This window comes from Solanum stenotomum, chromosome 2 (assembly GCF_019186545.1).
Source record: "Solanum stenotomum isolate F172 chromosome 2, ASM1918654v1, whole genome shotgun sequence".
Classification (NCBI taxonomy): Eukaryota; Viridiplantae; Streptophyta; class Magnoliopsida; order Solanales; family Solanaceae; genus Solanum; species Solanum stenotomum.
In genome coordinates, this window is record NC_064283.1 from 22,562,807 (window position 1) to 22,582,815 (window position 20,009).

Here is a 20,009-nt window from a genome sequence, read left to right on the forward strand (position 1 = left end):
CTTCAATATATATTTAGACAGAAGGAGTTAAATTTGCGACAACGTCGATGGCTTGAGTTACTGAAAGACTACGACGTGGATATTTTATATCATCCAGGAAAGGCAAATGTGGTAGCCGATGCCCTCAGTCGAAGATCTATGGGTAGTTTATCCCATTTAGGTGTTGAGAAGCGGGAGCTAGTGCAAGAGCTGCATCAGTTAGCTAGCTTGGGAGTCAGATTGTTAGAGGCAGAAGATAGTGGGGTAACAATTCAGGACACAGCCGTATCATCTCTAGTTGTAGAAGTAAAGTCACGGTAACAAGAGGATCCTAGCTTAGAGCAACTTAGAGCCAAGGCTCAGGATCCACAGTCTTTAGCATTTGATATAGCAGAAGATAGAGTCCTCAGATATAGCGATCGATTGTGTGTTCCAAATGTTACAGGGCTTCAACATCGAATTATGGAAGAGGCACATCATTCTCGTTATTCTATTCACCCTGGTTCGACGAAGATGTACCATGATATTAAGGAGATCTATTGGTGGCATGGGATGGAGAAGGACATTGCTGAATTTGTGGCACAGTGTCCTAATTGCCAACAGGTGAAGGTTGAGCACCAAAAGCCCGCTGGGCTAGTTCAGGAGATAGCCATTCCTTTGTGGAAGTGGAAAACAATTAATATGGATTTTATTACAGGGTTACCTCAATCGCGTCGCAAGTTTGACTCTATTTGAGTAATTGTTGATAGACTAACAAAATCATCCCACTTCTTACCAGTCAAGGCTACTTTTTCGGCCGAAAACTATGCAGGGCTCTATATTAGAGAGATTGTTAGGCTACACGGTGTCCCAGTATCTATTATCTCTGATAGAGGAGCACAATTTACCGCCAATTTCTGGAAGTCCTTCCAGAAAGGATTAGGGACACAGGTTAATCTTAGTACCACCGCCTTTCACCCTCAGACAGATGGCCAGGCCGAGCGAACAATTTTGACACTCGAAGATATGTTACGGGCGTGCGCTCTAGACTTCAAGGGAAGTTGGGATGACCACTTGCCTCTTATTGAGTTTGCATATAATAATAGTTATCATTCTAGTATCGGGATGACACCTTATGAGGCTTTGTATGGGAGAAAATGTAGATCCCCCATTGGATGGTTTGAGGTAGGTGAGTCAGGGTTGATTGGACCCGATTTAGTCCAGCAGACAGTGGAGAAAGTTAAGCTCATTCGGGAGAGGTTGCTAACAGCTCAAAGTCGGCAAAAGTCATACTCAGATGTACGACAAAGGGACTTAGAGTTTTGTGTCGATGATTGGGTATTCCTAAAAGTCTCGCCTATGAAGGGTGTTATGCGATTTGGCAAAAAGGGAAAACTTAGTCCAAGATTCATTGGGCCATACCAGATCCTTCGGAGGGTAGGACGTGTGGCTTATAAGTTTGAACTGCCTTCAGGGCTAAAATCTGTTCATCCAGTTTTCCATGTATCAATGTTACGGAAGTATGTAGGAGACCCTTCTCGGGTTGTCCCAATTGAGGATGTTCAGATCACAGAGGAGTTGTCCTACGAGGAGACTCCAGTTGCTATATTAGATCGGCAGGTCCGCAAATTGAGGACCAAAGAGGTGGCTTCGGTTAAAGTATTATGGAGGAATAAAAATAGAGAAGAGGTGACCTGGGAGGCTGAGGATGGCATGAGGTCCAAATATCCTCACTTGTTTCATACCCCATGGTGATGTCATATCAGTTTATATTAGAGCAGTAAGGTAATATACCTATATATATATACACTATTGCTTATTATTATTGTGATTGTCGTTGTATGTCTGCTCGCACTGTTGTGGTGGAGCTATAACACTTAGCTATTTATGTTGTCATGTGAGACGCCTAGGTTAGAAATTTTGCATTTCAGCTTCCTGGATATTGACATTTACAAAAGAAAAACTGCCTAAATTCTGGCAAGTCCTAAGGACTGAACAGTGTGCCTCAGATTTTTCATTCGAGGACGAATGTTTCTAAGGGGGGAGGAATGTAACACCCCGACTTCTCAAAACGTCTAAAATTAACTCGTATCTCCATGGAAAGACAAGGAGGGTGGGTAATAAATTAAGAATGATGTGGTATGTCCTATTTTAAGTGTTCAAGTGTTGCATCTCAAGTTTTGAAGTTAGGTAAGTGGCAAAATAAAAGTTGGCGGAAGTTATCGTAAGTTCCTTCTTAAAGATTTCTCTGAAATTTGGGTCAAATGTCTTGGAGGTTTTCTCCCAATCTATAAAGAGTTATGGGGCCCACAAACTATTGAATCGAAGGTCTACGAGTCTAGTTTCCAACGCATTAAACCGTTCATTCATACGACTTCAGAATAGAGAGATATTCGCATCTTCGTGGGACTGCGCAAGCAGGCACGTGAGGTGGGGCCCTAGGTCGGTGGAAAGTTGTATATATCTTCTTCTTCGAGTTTTTTCTTCATTTTAAGCTAAATATACAGAGAAAACATAGAAACCCATTTTTAGGATCAAGTAAAATATCGATTTTCTCGACGTAAGTTCTTGACGAAAGTTGTTCTACGCGTTGGGCCCATCATCGTGGTATAATTTGTTTTATCGATTGCGTAGCATATCACATTTTAATGTTGGGACAGCAGGGGTTTGAATATATTTAAAGGTTTTGAGGTGAATTACGAACCTAAGATCGAGGTAAGACCCTTCTTTCATCGACTCTAGCTTTTATAAGCACCAAATAGCAATTTGCGACGGAAATACATATCTTTTATTGTATTGTCATGGTATCTTTTATTTTGTGTGTTGATTACGGTCCTACCTTGTTGTAGTATCGAGGGAATTGTGGGTTAAAGTCTTTAGGCGACGTGAATTTAGCAAAAAAAGGTATGTTAAGGCTATTCTCTTCCTATGGCATGTTCCTTAAAGCTTAGGAGCAATGTAATTGAGATGTTGTCATTGTTGTACTTGTAGCCATTATTGTTGATTGTTGGCTGCTCGAGTGCGTATAATCCTCTCTTATCGGTATTCTTATTCAGTAGTAACATTCGTATGTTGGACACAACTTAAAGGCTAATTGTATAAGTTGCCTATAACTAAATTGCTCACTTTTAGCTGTTGGATTGTTATTGTTGCCTTTGGGCTATAGTTGTTAGCTGCAGGAATGTGATCTATGCCTAGCAGGGTTATGTTCTGCCTACAGGGCTGTATGGATGCCAAAAAGGGCTATGAGTTGCCTACGGGGCTATATTGATGCCTAGAAGGGCTATGAGTTGCCTACGGGGCTATATTGATGCCTAGAAGGGCTATGAGTTGTCTATAGGGATATATATTGACGCCCAAGAAGGTTATGTGCTTCCTACAGGACCATGTTGTTGCCTAAGAGGGCTATGAGATGTCTATAAGCTATGTTGATGCCTAAGAGGGCTATGTGACTGCCTGCGGGGCTAGGAGACTACCGATAGGGGTATACAGGCTGATTGGCACCTTCCGGGCTTATGGGGGCCTGAGTAGGTGGTCTTGTGTGCTGTTTGTACCTACCGAGCTTATGGGGGCTTGGTTAGGTTGTTGTTTTATTATTTTTGATAAATTTAGATTTAGGAGCAGGTCAGTACAATTATCTTATCCTTAATTTATTTATCAGATTATTCCAGTATATCAGGATACCTCATCATAGTCTATTGCCTTTCATACTCTGTACATTATTTTGTACTGACGCCCCATTGCCTTGGGGCGCTGCATTCATGCATGCAGGTCCTGACAGACGACCGAGTAGACCTCTTTATCAACAGGATTGACTTTTATCCGGTTGGTCAGCCCCTTTCCTCCGGAGCTGCCAGAGTTGGGAGGTTTGTTAACTTTTGTTGTATATATTCTCATGGGTAGGCTGGGGCCCTGTCCCACCAATCTTTACTACTCTTAGAGGCTTGCAGACTAGTGTGTGGGGTTTATAACTACGTTATGGCCGTGCTGGCCTAGTTTTGTTAGTTTGCTGAAGCTTGCTGGTTGTGTGATGCGTTGTCTTGTTATATGCATACTTCCAGTTTTGGTATAGAGATCATGGTGGCCTTGACGGCCCAATCAGGACTTCTGTGCTAGTTGATAATTTATTTATATGAATTCTTGGGAGTAGCTATTTCTTTTGTAGATCTGTTGACAGGGGCCTTGCCAGCCGAGGGCTTAGTTTTAAGCCGAGATATACTTGTTTGTTTTCTTAATTGCATGTGATTGCCATGCGCTGGTAGCAAATGGTTCAGCAGGGTCGGCTCGGGCCTGGGTTTTGGCATTAGGAGTCAGTTGCGACCCCTTGAGTTTGGGGCGTGACAGAAAACTGACAAACTCGATTTTGGCCGAACATGTGACCTTTATATGAAATGTGGTGGAAGTCGATCCCGAACTTGCCTCCAAAAGGTTCCACGTTTTGTTGCGTCCTTGTTGACGTAGTTCACACCTATGGCATAATTGAGAATGCATCATCTTGGATGTTTTCGAAAAGACAAAGATGAAACTCATTAGTAGAGACAAAATTACAGGAAAAAAGGTAGCATCTCTTACGATACGACAAATGAAGATGATCCATTGGTAGGATAAAAATGCATGTCCATCGGTAGGACGAATGAAGATGATGATATATCGGTAGGATTTTGAATCTATGTCCATCGGTAAGATTTTGAATGTGTCTCCATTGGTAGGACGAATAAAAATGATCCATTGGGAGGACGAATAATAAAAAAAATGATCCATAGCTAGGACGAATAAAAAAGATGATCCATCAGTAGGATCCAAATGTATGTCTATCGGTAGAACGAATGAAAATGATAATCCATCGGTAGGATATGAATGTATGTCCATCGGTAGGACGAATGAAAATGATCCATTGATAGAATCTAAATGTATGTCCATCGGTAGGACGAATAAAAATTCTTTCAACACAAGTCTCCTCCGACTTGAACGTGGAATAGATATGGTGCACATCTTTCACCTCTGAATAGATGCGATTTAAATGCAAATATCTTTCAACGCAAGTTTCCTTCGACTTGAATGTGGAATAGATATGGTGCACATCCTTCACCTCCGAATAAATGCGACTTAAATGCAAATATCTTTCAACGCAAGTCTCCTCCGACATGAACGTGGAATAGATAGGGTGCACATCCTTCACCTCCAAATAGATGCGACTTAAATGCAAATATTTTTAAACGCAAGTCTCCACCGACTTGAACGTTGAATAGATAGGGTGCACATCTTTCACTTCTGAATGGATGCGACTTGAATGCAAATATCTTTCAACGCAAGTTTTCAGCGACTTTAACGTTGAATAGATAGGGTGTACATCCCTCACCTCCGAATAGATGCGACTTAAATGTAAATATCTTTCAACGCAAGTTTCCACCGACTTGAACGTTGAATAGATAGGGTGCACATCTTTCACCTCTGAATAGATACGACTTAAATGCAAATATCTTTCAACGCAAATCTCCTCCGATTTAAAGGTAGAATAGATAGTGTACACACCATTCACCTCCGCATAGATGCGACTTAAATGCAATGACCTTTTTGGCGAATGAAAATGCAATGATCCTCTCGGGAAATGAAAAATGCAACGACCCTCTTGGCAAATGAAAAAAATGCAATGACCCTTTCGACAAATAAAAAAAGTAATGAAAATTGCAAATGATGGATGACCCAATGATTTTCCACTGTAACGAGATGGATGGCTCGGTGATTATCCAACTGTAACGAGGTTGATGGCTCGATGATTGTCCACTATAACGAGGTAGATGGTTCGATGATTGTCCAATTGTAACAAAGTGAATGGCTCGTGTGTCTTGAAAATGTCATCATCTTGATGCTTTCATCTGTTCCTGTATTTGAAAAGGAACAATTAGTAGACACAATGTCGCTTTAACTAGCAACAAGATAAAGAAACTTTAAGAAAATATTTACAAGATAATGTGTACAAAGTGCCTGATCACTTTGACACAAGTGAGCAATCATCATTTTGCTCTTGAACACTTTGTGTTCATTGTAACTCATGTTTTATTGGGGATTTGTATGAGGAGTTGCTGGTTCGCCATGAAAATGTTGGAGATTCGCGAGTTGACTTTGAACTTCAAGCAATGATGGATCATTTGAAGTTGACTATCATGCTTCTCACAGTACTTGTTGGAATTCTTGAGGTCTTCCTAAAAAATTCTGTCACAATTAGAACTTTTGGCAAATCTCAAAATGACCTCCAATCTTGGCTTGATGGAGGTAGCACTTTTATTGTGAATTTTTTAGATGCTCTAAAAAATTATGTCCCAATTTTTATTACAAAGAGAAAAGAAAATCACACTGGGTATATGACCGAGCCGTCAAGGCGCCTACATATCCTATTGAGCTAAGAATCAGGTCAAAGACAGTTCCAATCCTGTAGATGATGAATACTGCAAAAAATTTGAGACAAAATCATTAGTATAAAATGCGCAATATGAACATGATGAAATAGGAAAATAATATTTCCCGCGATATTCGAAGCCTAAGACAACATATATCACATTTTTTGGACAAACAACCCAATGCAGTAAAATAGGCATCTCACACTGACAGGATTAACCTAATGACATTTTTTTACAATGAACAACCCGAAAAGAAAAGACAAAATCTTTTTTTTTAATGGAAAGAATTTAAAAAAATGTTTTGGAAAGTATTAAAGAGTGTGTGCTTGCCCCCCCTCCCCACCCCTTTTTTAAAAAATATATAAATAATATAAAGAAACCGTCAAATCTTGACTACAATTGGTATCATAAGTTAGGATTGCATGTAAATTTCCCTTCTTCTATATTTTTTTTTCTTTTTCTAACTGAGATTGAATTCAAGGTAATTTCTACAGCTTCAAGTGGTACCTCAAAAATACTTAAGGATCAACAAGATTTGTTCATCTTGCTTCAAACAAAGGTTTTGAATTGTACCAATCCTTAGGTTTCACTTGCCCTCACAAAAAGAAAAGTCTTATTTCACACATATTTGAAGGGTATTATTTGAGGACATTTTTTGAAGTGCACTCACACTCACAAGGATGTTCAATGCATGCAAATATGATACCATATACTTGGCCCTTATGTAAATCTCCACAAATGTGAGAACGTTTGGAATTAGATCATGTACGGCTTGTCATTGGCTTGTAATGTAGGCTTAGGGACGTGTAGAATATATATTTAGGATAAGAATGACTTAATTCATTCTTGAGCATCACAGTGAATTTGTGTTTTTGATGATTGATAGACCTTTGGCGTCTGATCCTCTTTGTTGTCCCTTTTGTTTTTCCTCTTTGTTGTCCCTTTTTTTTTTACTTCTTTTGAATTCTTATTTGGTGGAGCTTTTCCTTTTTCACCTCTTTGCTTTGAAATTTTCTCCTCTTTTGTTGGAGTTTTTTCCTTCTCGTCTTTCATTGACCTTGTAGGGGTGTCTTTGTCTTTCTTTAATTCTTTCCTTTTTTTTAGAAGTCGTTTTTTGCTTTTTTGATTTTGGGAGACTATGTATCTTTTTTCTTTGGCAACTTCAAACACGGATCTTCTCTTATATTCTGCACATTTTTGGTGCACTCAAGAAGGTTGGGCCAAGAGAGGGTTAGTGCACATAAGCACTCAGAAATGCAATGGCTAAAATGTGGTTGTCCAAAGAAAAGGCTTCAAGCTCGAAGTGGAAAAACTAGGAATTAATGTCATTTGGTAGGTTTTGAAAGGCATAATCGGGTCAAAGAATGCCTACAATCCTTTTCCAAACCAAACATTACTCAGGATTTCGCCACGAAAAACATTCAGGCCAAGTTTTAGATCAACAGTGCAATGCAACTGAATTTTGATCTAAAAGCTCACCACACAATGCACATGAAACCATAAGGTTGGTTTATTCTTATCATGAATGCATGCAAGAGAATTTTCAAGAATCACAAAAGTACAAATGAGACGTACCACGGGAATCTATGATTTACCACCAAGTCAACCCTCTTCATCATATCGAATATTTTTACATGCTCCCAACTGCATTGGTCCCAACTGAGCTGAAGACATGACTCTTACAATATGTACACAATTTTATTTTATTTTTGAAAAAATGAATACCGAACCCAAGAAGGGTTGCCTACGTACCTCACCAAGATGAGAATCAGGTTCGCGTATTTCATATAGATATGTCTTTGAAAATATGCACAAACTGTTTATTTTTTTTTACTTTTAGAAAATATAAATATCAAATCCAAGAAGGGTTGCCTACGTATCTCATTGATATGAGAATCAGATACGCGTAGTTCGTGCAGATATGTCTCTAAAAATATGCACAAACCATTTTACTTTATTTTTAAAAATTGAATTAATGAATACCGAACCCAAGAAAGGCTGCCTAGGTATTTCACAAAAGTACAAATGAGACGTACCACGGGAATCTATGATTTACCACTATGTCAACCCTCTTCATCATATCGAATACTTTTACATGCTCCCAACTGCATTGGTCTCAACTGAGCTGAAGACATGACTCATACAATATGTACACAATTTTATTTTATTTTTGAAAAAATGAATACCGAACCCAAGAAGGGTTGCCTACGTACCTCACCAAGATGAGAATCAGGTTCGCGTATTTCATATAGATATGTCTTTGAAAATATGCACAAACTGTTTATTTTTTTTTACTTTTAGAAAATATAAATATCAAATCCAAGAAGGGTTGCCTACGTATCTCATTGATATGAGAATCAGGTACGCGTAGTTCGTGCAAATATGTCTCTAAAAATATGCACAAACCATTTTACTTTATTTTTAAAAATTGAATTAATGAATACCGAACCCAAGAAAGGCTGCCTAGGTATTTCACCAAGATGAGAATCAAGTTCGCGTAGTTTGTGCATATATATTTTTGAAAATATGCACAAACTATATATTTTTTTTTTGTTTTTTTTTAAACTCGAAAGAATAAATACCGAACCCAAGAAGGGCTGCCTACGTATCTCATTGAGATGAAAATCAGGTTCGCGTAGTTCGTTCAGATATGTTTTTTGAAAATATGCACAAACTATTTGATTATTTTTTTTTAGTTTAAAAGAATGAATACCGAACCTAAGAAGGGCTACCTACGTATCTCATTGATATGAGAATCAGGTGTGCATAGTTCATGCAACTATGCCTTTGAAAATATGCACAAACTATTTTAATTTTTATTTTCAAAATTTGAAAAAATGGATACCGAATCAAAGAAGGATTGTCTACGTATCTCACCGAGATGAGAATCAGGTTCGCGTAGTTCGTTCAGATAGGGCATAAAATAATTTCCAAATTTAGACAAACTCGAAGCGATTCATTGTATCCTCTTAACTGTCGATCTTTGTACTATTTGTTGAACGTAGTCTCTCATTTTTTCTTACAGTAACCACTTGTTGTATTCCTTTTTTTTTTAATGTCTCTTGGAACTATGTCTTCTCCCAATTATCCACGAGAATCGGACATCATTATGACTAGTCGGGGATGATTTTCCTGCATAAATATGAGAAATGTGTGAAAGTAGGGCCAATATGCAAAACAATAAAAAATAAATGAGTGGAATCTTATAGTCAAAGACTCCCCTGATTTATTTTTTGACTTGATACTAGTGTCTTATGAAATACAAAGACTCGAATTTCGCGAGTCCTCTTGTCTCTTGCAACTTCGAGTGAATAATGATTCTCAAATTCGGACATAAATCAATCTTTTGCTTAAAAAGAGAAAAACTCAAAAGATAAGAATGTTAATTCGTGTCAATAATGTATAATGCAAAATATCACATAAAGAATGAATTAAACACATAAGCACTGTTTTAATTAAACACAAACTCAATTATATTACATAACATATAAACAATTATTGTGCGTCCTACACAAATACATGATCCTTTTGTGCCAAGGGTAGGCCTATCGATTTGAAGGATGTACTACGTCATTTGACAACATTTCATTGCCCCAAAAACACTTTATAAATATTTTATGAATAAATCAATAGAGTTACAAACTGAGGAAAAATTGATACAAATAATTAGTCTCATGTAAGTGTACAATCCTAAACTAAGTTTTCGTGGAAGGTCCTTTCTTCTTGATTTTTTTCTCATTTTTGAATGTCAACACCTTTAGATGGAATGAGAGCTTGTGGAATTCCTTCTTCGACTAGAGTAAGCTATTAAGATAAACCCCAACCCCTATAGACAATGAATTGTCATATGACGTATACATCCTTCAAATTTAAACACACAATCATAACGTCCACTTAGGCTGGAGGCCATTTTGGACTTAAGGAAGTCTTTCTAATGAGCCCAACACGCCTTGGGTGTTAGATCATCTTAGGTCAATGCGCTAAATCAGGGTTTTGACTTCGCTCGCTTGAGTCGAGTCACAAAAAGGGCCCGGGTTGCGCTACTTGATGCTCCGATCGACTAATAGTGACTTTATTTGAAGTGGGCCGATAACCCAAGCGAACAACTTAGGCTGGGGAAGTTAGCGATCGTTGACCATCCAATGATCAACTACATTCGCTAGGGTACCCCAATAAATAATTTGGATACTGAACAATTGCGACCCACATAATCTTTCTTTTAGTAAGAAATAAAAAAAGGCCAAATGGCGAAAATTATGTCATGATGCAATGCAAACATACATATAATTAAACAAATAACGAATAAATAATAAGTACAATATACAAATATTCAACAAAATATATAAGATACAAGACATAGCACAATAAAAGAAAACCTCTTCAATTTGAAAAAATAAACTCATAATGGTTAGAACCTCTATATTCCCAGCAGAGTCACCATTCTGTTTACATCTCTATTTTATTCAAATAGGGAGAAACGTCGCGGTGACTAAAAAAACAATCAATTAATTCTATTTTAAAGGAATTTTAAGAATAAATAAATTTTAAAAGAGTTGCCACCTAATTTTAAGAAACTAGGAAACCATTTCAGTAATCTAGGAAACCAAGAGATTCTAAGTAAGGGGTTCAAGTTATTCTGAAGGGAAGGTGTTAGGCATTCTTCGAAATCTACAATTGTGGGTTCCGACTGAATTCATTTTTTTCAAATTGAGGAGGAGATAAAAATAAATATACAAGTATAATAAACAAGTAATATACACAAATAATAAAATAAAACAATAATAAATAAAAATTATAATTCGAACTCTGTTCGAATAGATTCAATGAAAAGCAGCTTCGTGTACCTGTAAAGACACTTAGTAAAACTGTTAGTATTAAATAAATATGAATAAAAATGAATAACTCAAATAATAACTTAAAAATAAACCCATCTTATTAACATGGAAGGCCTTGAAAATCAACGATTATTTATTCATTGGCGGCCAATTAATATTTAGCAACAATAATAACAAATATTAAGAGAATAAAATGACAATATGTGACCAACAATAACATTTATAACGTGACCAGCAACAAACAAAAATTTAACAAAAGAGAAATACACAAGTGTTAAGACTGAGCATATTGAAAGCGAGGTAAATATTCATTAAAACAAAATTTTGAATAATTATTAATTGACCCAGATGATTTACAAAATTAACATGAGTATAAAGACTTAATAATAGTAGAAAACTAAGAACATAAACAAGAAAACAAATATATAAACAAAACATGGCAATAGTAAAATTAACAAAATTTAATAAAAATAAAGTGACAACAACAAACACTTCCTCTAAAAGAAATCTTCTGATGGCATAAACATACATAAAAATAAATAAAATAAGAACATATACACACACATACACCTATATATTGTAAAGAAAGGTAGAAATGTTATTGAAAATTATATAAACAAGCCTAAAAATAATATCTGGAATATGAAATACAATAACCAAATATTAAGATAATCATGAAATAAGCTAAAACATTGACAAAACAGTAGCCAAATAAAACAAAATATATTCAAAAGATGCAGGTAAAAACAAAGGTAACAAAAGTTCAGCCTCTTGATGGGTTCTTCGTTTAGATCTGACTGAGGCAAACACTATGCGGAGGATAGAGTTTCAGAGCTTCGAGCTCCTCTGGTCACTGGGTTTCGCCAGCTTTGTTCACCGGAGTCGGAGTTGGAGCTTGGTTGACTATTCAGAGATATGAGCTTCACCATAAATCTGCAAAAACAACAAACAATATCGTAAAAGGGAAAGGGGAGGGGAAAGACTGACCACCATCTTTATTGGCTCCGGTTCATCAGAGCTTGAAGCTCCTCGCCGGAGATTGGTTTTCACATGGAGTTCACTGGAGCAGCGAAGAAAGGGGAAAATAAATGGGGTTTTGGGTGGTTGTTTGATGGCAACTTTTCTTTTCTCCAGCTCTTCGTAGTTTGCAACTCCTCGCCGGAGCTGCTGGTTGCATCAAACAAGGGGTTTTAGAGGTTGAGCGATAATTCTCGCTGGAAAAAAGAGAGAAATAAATGGTGGTTTAATGGGTCGATTTTTGGATGTGTGTTTGTAGGTGTTTGTTGTTGGGTTCTGGCGAGGTTTTGTGTTGGTAATGGGGTTTTGGGGTGGTCGTTTGTTTGTTGTTCTATTGGTTTTTGTTTGTCGCCTGAAATGGCAACGGAAAACAGAAAGGTTTAGCTGTTTTTTGCCAGAAAAAGGAGGGGTTTTGGGTTGCTGGTCGCTGTTGGAGTTGTAGCGGCGTTGAGGTGGTTTCTAGCAGTGATTTGGTGTTGTTGACTGTTTGTTGGAAAATGGAGGGTGTTTTGGGGTCTGGCGGAGGAGTTGTTTCAGGTGGGTTTTTTGGTGGTAATGGGGCTCGTTGGTGATTTTGGTTGCTGGAAATGGAAAGGAGGTGAGCACTGGTGGTGGGTTGGCGGTGGTTTTGGGATAGCTGTGAGGTTGGAAGAGATAATAACTGGTTTGTATGATTCTCAAAAGCAACTGGAAAGGGAGCTATTGTGCAGTGGTGGACTCGTGCTTGGGTCATTTGCTGGAGCTCCGTTGAATGTGCCAGAGAAGGCAAAGAATAGCAAGAAAATATTAAGTTTAAAATCTGAAAATTTCACTCCTATTATCTAAAATTTTATCCACCACCCTCATTTTTTTAACCTAATAAAGCCTAAATAGGGAATTGTTATACAATGAGGCCCAAGTCATGGGCTCAAGATTGTGGCCCAAAAATCGTTGATTGATAAAATATCTGTGTATGAAATCTTATTTATATTTGAATAAATTTCTAGACGTTGCAAAATATCAAATATGAATATTAACAAATATAACAAATAAAATAAATATTAAAAAAAATGTAATGAACGTAAACTAATGACATATAAAAATGTAATTTTAAAATTAATTGATAAAAGAAAAATCTTAAATTTTGATAAATAAGGATAGTTATCGATAAACTTATTTAAAATTATAAAAAAATTATTTTGAACTATTAAATAAATAAAAACTTAAAAGTTACGAATTTTGAAAGTGTTAGGTCAAAATTGGGTGTCAACAGATGCAGTAGTACAATATTATATCTTTTACTCATGTAGTAGTGCAATCTATTAATAAAATGAAGTCTCTTTGGAATTGGTAGGACAGTGCATTATATATACAATTTAAAGTCATTAACTGGCAATAATATTCATAACTGGCAACATTATCCATCAAAACAAAAATAACATTTACATGATCCAATTGTCTTAATTATCAACCACCAAAATCCAACCATTTAAAAAACCACCTGTCTTAATCATCTACCCACTTAAAAAACTAATTGTGTTAATATTCAACCACTAAAAACTAATTATCTTAAAAACTAATTGTCTTATCATCAACACAAATAACCAACCATTTCAAAAATCAATAGTCTTAAACCAATCACGTCCACTGAATTTTCATCACTGCCTTCATCTACTTTCTCTTCCAGCTTCTCCTGTTCTTTTTCTTCTTCTTTCTCTTCGATCAGCTCCTCTTCTTTTTCTTCTTCTTTGTTCTCTTCCAGTATCTCCTCTTCTCTTTCTTCATCTTTTTCTACCATATTCTCCTCTTCTTGTTCATTAACTTCTTCTGCAAAGTATTCATCAACTGCAAGAAGATCTTCATCGATTATTGCAAATGGAAGTAATTCATCAATATCAACTTCAGCACCAACTTTATGAACTGTTGGTGTTGTATAGTCTTCATCTTTATCAACTATTGCTGCAGGATCAATGACTTAGCATTTTTACAAATAAATTATTTCATACAAATAGTATATAAATTAGTCTACCTTCATTTTTTTTTGTGCTTTTGAGCTCTCCTCAATTTCTCATCTCGTATGAAAGCAACAACGTCCATCATTGATAGTTCAAGGGATGCAACACGCTCACACAAATTATTATCTTTATTTTTCTGTCCACTCGAAACAGAATTCTCACAAGGTTGGTTGGAATTATTCTCACCCATTATTTCATCCTCCTGGTTCTCTACTGCAGAAGTGAGGACAGTGACACCTTTCATATTGGCCTTTAAGGCATCAATAATTGTGCCCTTCACTTTGTCCGTATGTGACTTTAATGTTTCCATATAATTTTGTTTTGTCTCACGGACAGTAGGTACGAGGTATGGATGCACAACCTACAAAAAAAAAATATAAATAGTACAATACTTTCACTAATTTACAAATATTGCTAGATAATAATAAATAAGTTTACACCTTTGTACTTTTCCCTTTGTACTTAAATGGATCACCTTCAACAATGTTATCGCTCTTTGCCGTGTGCCATCTAAGTAAATTGAGAATTGGCAGAGGAGAATCCAAGGACTTGTTTGCATAATTAGAAAGATGAGGAAAAGCCTCATATATCCAAACATGAAATTAATAAATTAACAAATAAATAAACAGAGACTATGAAATACTATATAAATATATAAGAATTTAATATTAATCAAGTCCATAATTGATATAAATTACCACAAACGCCCAGGGGAAGCCATACAAAGCATGATGATGTATTCCCTCTTTCCTTGTACACTTCACTTTGTTTCTTCAAATTAATTTTGTTCTTCAAATACTTCACTGTTAAATCAAAACACTTTTTGCCCCACGGATAACTCTTGAAAAAATCTAAATCATCGACCATCTTAATGTGCTTTGCATCCACAATCTTAGATCGATTGTGGGCAAGCAACATCGAGTGGACGAACCAAACTAAAGAGCACTTGAACTTCTGCTCCTTATTCAATCTGGTACCCTTAATCAAACTCAACAACTTTGAATCATTGATATTCTTATTCTTTGTTACTTTATAGTAAAATTTCTCACCTTTCTGAAGCACTTTTTTTTATTTTTGCATCACGGGGTATGCTGAGCAATTCAGCCCCATAATCAATGCAAACTCTTTTAAGTCAAAACAAGCAGACTTATCATTCACACAAAACCACATCTCATGCAATTTTTTTTTTATTTTTTACACGACGCAACAACATGTAATGTACCATCTGTCCATTGAACTTGTAATATTCAGAAATTTGCCTTAAATGTCCAAAACAACTACCTTTAAAGTCATTATAAATTTGTTCTTGAACTAAAGCATTTCTAAAATCACGATAAAGAGTATTCTTGCTCTCACAAAATTTTTGGCTGGAAAAGATCCTAACTCATCCATACATATAGTGAGATTATAGGACTTACCAAAGATTTTTCTTGCACAAGTTGGCAAGGACATAGGATCATCATCCTCATCTCCAGTATCTCGGCTATCTCCACTACTCGACTCATCTCCATAGTCAGTGTTTTCTTTAGTAGACTCAACATCATCAGTAGCTTGGGCACTATTATCCTCATAGTTGTCGATTGATCATCATCCTCATCTCTAGTATCTCGGCTATCTCCACTACTCGACTCATCTCCACTATCAGTGTTTTCTTTAGTAGACTCAACATCAGTAGTAGCTTAGGCACTATTGTCCTCATAGTTGTCGATTTCAGCCATCATATCAGAATTCGAGTTAGACTTGGGTGCTTCAACTACAATTTTTCTTTTTTGAACATCTTGAAACTTCTTCAACCTTTCTTTTCTTGTTTTTTGAAGGCTTAGGAACAAGTCGTTTAACAATCTGACCTCCAGTTTTATCCATAACCAGAGTAAACCTACAATAAAACAGGCAAAATAAAAAGTAGATACAACATAGAAATTAACAATGCGATTGACAGAAAATGCCACTAAAGTCGATCAAAGTTTAGGCGATCTAACAAAAGAGGGCAATGAAAAAGACTGCACTTCGTGTAACAACAGATGTAATAAGAAAAAACAAGACCAACAAAAGCAAACAAATACAACCGAGAAAAACAACAATCCACAACAAAAGCAAAAATTTCAAAATCAATAGGCTAGATAAACATAAATTATTTAAAAATAATAAGCAACCAAATAGGGTCAAATATTTATATCCAAACAAAAAGGTCATTAGAGACCACAAATATTCATGGAATACGACGACAAACATCCTAAACAAGAACATGAAGAAAAACAGTCCAAAAAAAGGAATCATTAAACAACCAAATACTGCTAAAAATTACACTACTATAACAAAATAAACAATCAAATACGGCTAAAAATTACCGAAAAACACCATTACAGAAGATTCAACTTACCAAAGATGAAAGCTTTGAACTTGGGGAAGAAGATTCAATAAAGCAGATGAAGATTTGAGAGACGTTTAGGACGATGAAATGGTTGAAAAGTTTGTATAAGTTATTGGAAGAAAAGTTTGTATAAGTTTGTGGTTGAGAAGTTGTATGGGGAAGAAAAGCGATGATTACACTGGTGTATGGGGAAGATGAAAAACCCTTGCACTTGAGAAGAAGAAACGTCGGAACAGGTTTCAGAAAAGGTGCCTTTTAATATATATATATATATATATATATTAACATTTCAAATCAGATTTTAATATAAAATTAGGTCTCTAAAACGTATTGGGATTATAATATAATTTTGTAAAGATATACTTCCTCCGTTTCAAAAAGAGTGGTCTGGTTTGACTTGGGACGAAGTTTAAGAAATTAAAGAAGACTTTTGAATCTTGTAGTCCTAAATTAAAGTTATGTCAAATGTACAAAATTGCTCTTAATCTTGTGGTCTTAAACATGCCACGTGGAAAGCAAAAAGTAAAATGTTACCAAAAAAAGAAAGATGACGTTCTTTTTTAAACTAACTAAAAAGGAAATGAGGTTATTCTTTGTGAAATGGAGGGAGTATATTTTTCCCAAGTTTTAAAAACAATAAACAAGCTCATAACCCCACATTCACAAATATACCCCAAGTTTTAAAAAGGCCAAAGAGACCCATGACCCCACACTTTTTCCTTTTTTTAATCCCAACCCTAGAAAATAAACCAAAAATAAATTAAGTGATATAGAGTAATATAAGCTATTAAATTGTCCCCAATGCCAATTCTTCTCGAGCTTCCAACATATCTGTCATCGGGCTTTATTTCTTTATTTATTTTAGATTTAGATGTTATAAGGCCTGCACCAACGTAACTCTTGTCTTGTAACGACTTTAACATTATTTTGTGATTTTTGCATTTTTTTAAATAATTTAGTTAGAGGTTTGGCACGGTTCCCAAGGCATTCGGGTGGGGTGGGGGGGTGGGGGGGTGCAATGTCTCACATTCGAGGGTGCATTGAATCATTGGATGAAATTCTAGTTTCTCTTAAGATTGAAGTTTACCGTCATCAACAATGGTTCAATTATTCTATTTTATCTTTAAAATGAAATTTATCACGAGATCAACATTAGGTTAAAACGACCTCAAAATAGTGATTCGATGATTTCAACAGTTCCTAAATGTGTTTTGTTATCAATTTGCATTATTGATTTGTTCTCAATGCTTCAAACAGAACAATTGCACGAGTTTGGAACTTCTGTCTGCTGATTCTGGAGTTGACTAGTTCATTCATTGTGTTCACAAAGCTTTCGTTGCGTTAATGGAAAATTCTTGAACCTCGCGTTTACGAGCAGAGTAATTGAGTTCGTGGAGAGAAACATCGGGGTTGGGTCATGTATGTGCATCACATTTGTGGAGGTCGGGTTGTCAGCTCGCGTTTGCGGTGGGGGTATTGTCACGATCCAAAAATGTACGTGATTGCACCTGTCTTTTTCCTATCAAGACAAGTTAGTCTTAACCCAACAAAAACGAATGAAAAGCGGAAAATAGTAAAAACAAGAACAAGATAAAGAGGAAAACTTGTTAAAACCCCCAAAATCTGATTGTCATGTATACAAACCACAACTTTCAAGATCATGTACTTTGTTGGTTTGGAATTGGAATTTTCTAGGAGTGAGGCAGACATTCTTATCTACCAGAGGAAATAGCAGACATGGGTTGAGCAGTAGATAAACCAATGCCCACACCACACCTATGGAACTAAACCTAAAACTCACCACAACTGAGTTTGATGCCAACATACCGCCTTCCCACACTGATCGACCATTAAAGGTCATTACCAGCTATCAAAGGCCAATTGGGAGACCTGCCATGCATCCCATTTGCTGTCTACTGTTTGTGTCAGTTTCTACACCTCCCATAAATAGATGCTCCACTTAATTAGGTTAGTAAGGTATCTAAAGTCTAGGAATATTGATGTCATCTACGGGTGGAAGCTAAGTGATCTAAAACTTGGGGGCATGTATTAACAACAGGAGATCGTTACTTGATTCCATATGGAAGTCAAAAAAGTTCAGCTAAAGCTAAATATAGAGCCATGGCTTCAACAACGCCAGAAGTGGCCATATTCATTCAGATAGCAGCACTTCAATCCTTCAAATTGCTGATAATCCATGAGAGGACCAAGCACATTAATTAAGATAGATTGTCATTTCATTCTGAAGAAGATACAAGCTTGATGACTTACTTGTTACTGATTATTTGCCATCATTACACCAGCCTGCTGATGGCCTTACGAAAGCACTTGGGAAGAATATTCCTCATTGTTCAAGCTAGGAATAAAGAATATCTTCATAGTCCTAGCTAGATTGAAGTGGAGTTTAAAGAATTAAACAAGTGCATGTCAATGAATTGGTGGTGTCACAGTTGTATTTTAATTATATGTACACTAGAACAATTAGTTAGTTAGGACCAATCAATAATTGGTTAGAAGAGTTAGTTAGTATGTTGAGTCAATTAGACCACATCATCATTCTGTATATATATAGCAATGCACATATCACATTTTGTAACTAATTCATTGAAGAAGAATGTTCTCTCTGTTGACCTTCAAACACATTATATTATTGTTGATTCTTAAATATTTTCATCATTCGCTATATTCATAAACTTAATATTTCAAATATTGTCCAATACACAACCTTATGCACAAATTGCAAGAGATTAATTTTATACTTATTACAATTACAACTTCCTCATTTGGAGTTTAGTTTTGGCTAATTCTAATCATTAGAGTTGGGTAATTGTAATTCCAAATCAACTGATTTACTCAATTGTTTATTTACTTCAATATCCTGATCTGCACTTGTCTCCATCTTTTTGCCCCACAAAAATCCATATAGCTCAGCCACTACTATGATTGACCCTACAACTCCGATATATTTCAAAAAATGATCAAACATATGCTAAAATTTTACTAATTGAAAAAGTTATAATTAGCTAACTAACAATATGAAAAGAAAGTGTTTGGCTTTATATGCTTACATTCCAAGGTATAATTTTTCACCAAGCAAAATCCGACCGAGAAATGCAGAAATAACCAACAACAACGGATTGAGCATCGAGACATTTAAAGGACCTTTTTTTCTCAATGCACCACGAGCTAAGGAAAAATACTAATGACGTAGTCACAACTCCCTGTTGTCAACATTAAATAAAACTTATCATGATCATAAACAAATGGGAAAAGGGTCTGATATACCCCTCAACTTTGTCATTTAGAGCTGATATACCCCTCGTTATGAAAGTGGCTCATATATACCCCTACTTATATACAAATGGCTCACATATACCCTTTTCCTCTTAACGGAAATGAAAAAAATTAATTTCAGGTTAATTTTTTATTATTTTTT

General features: G+C 36.0%; 1 pseudogene; it reads right to left on the reverse strand.

Annotated features, from left to right (window-relative positions):
* Window positions 1–14,218: 14,218 nt before the first annotated feature.
* Window positions 14,219–20,009, reverse strand: part of LOC125855820 (WAT1-related protein At1g09380-like) — a 27,070-nt pseudogene continuing 21,279 nt past the window's right edge.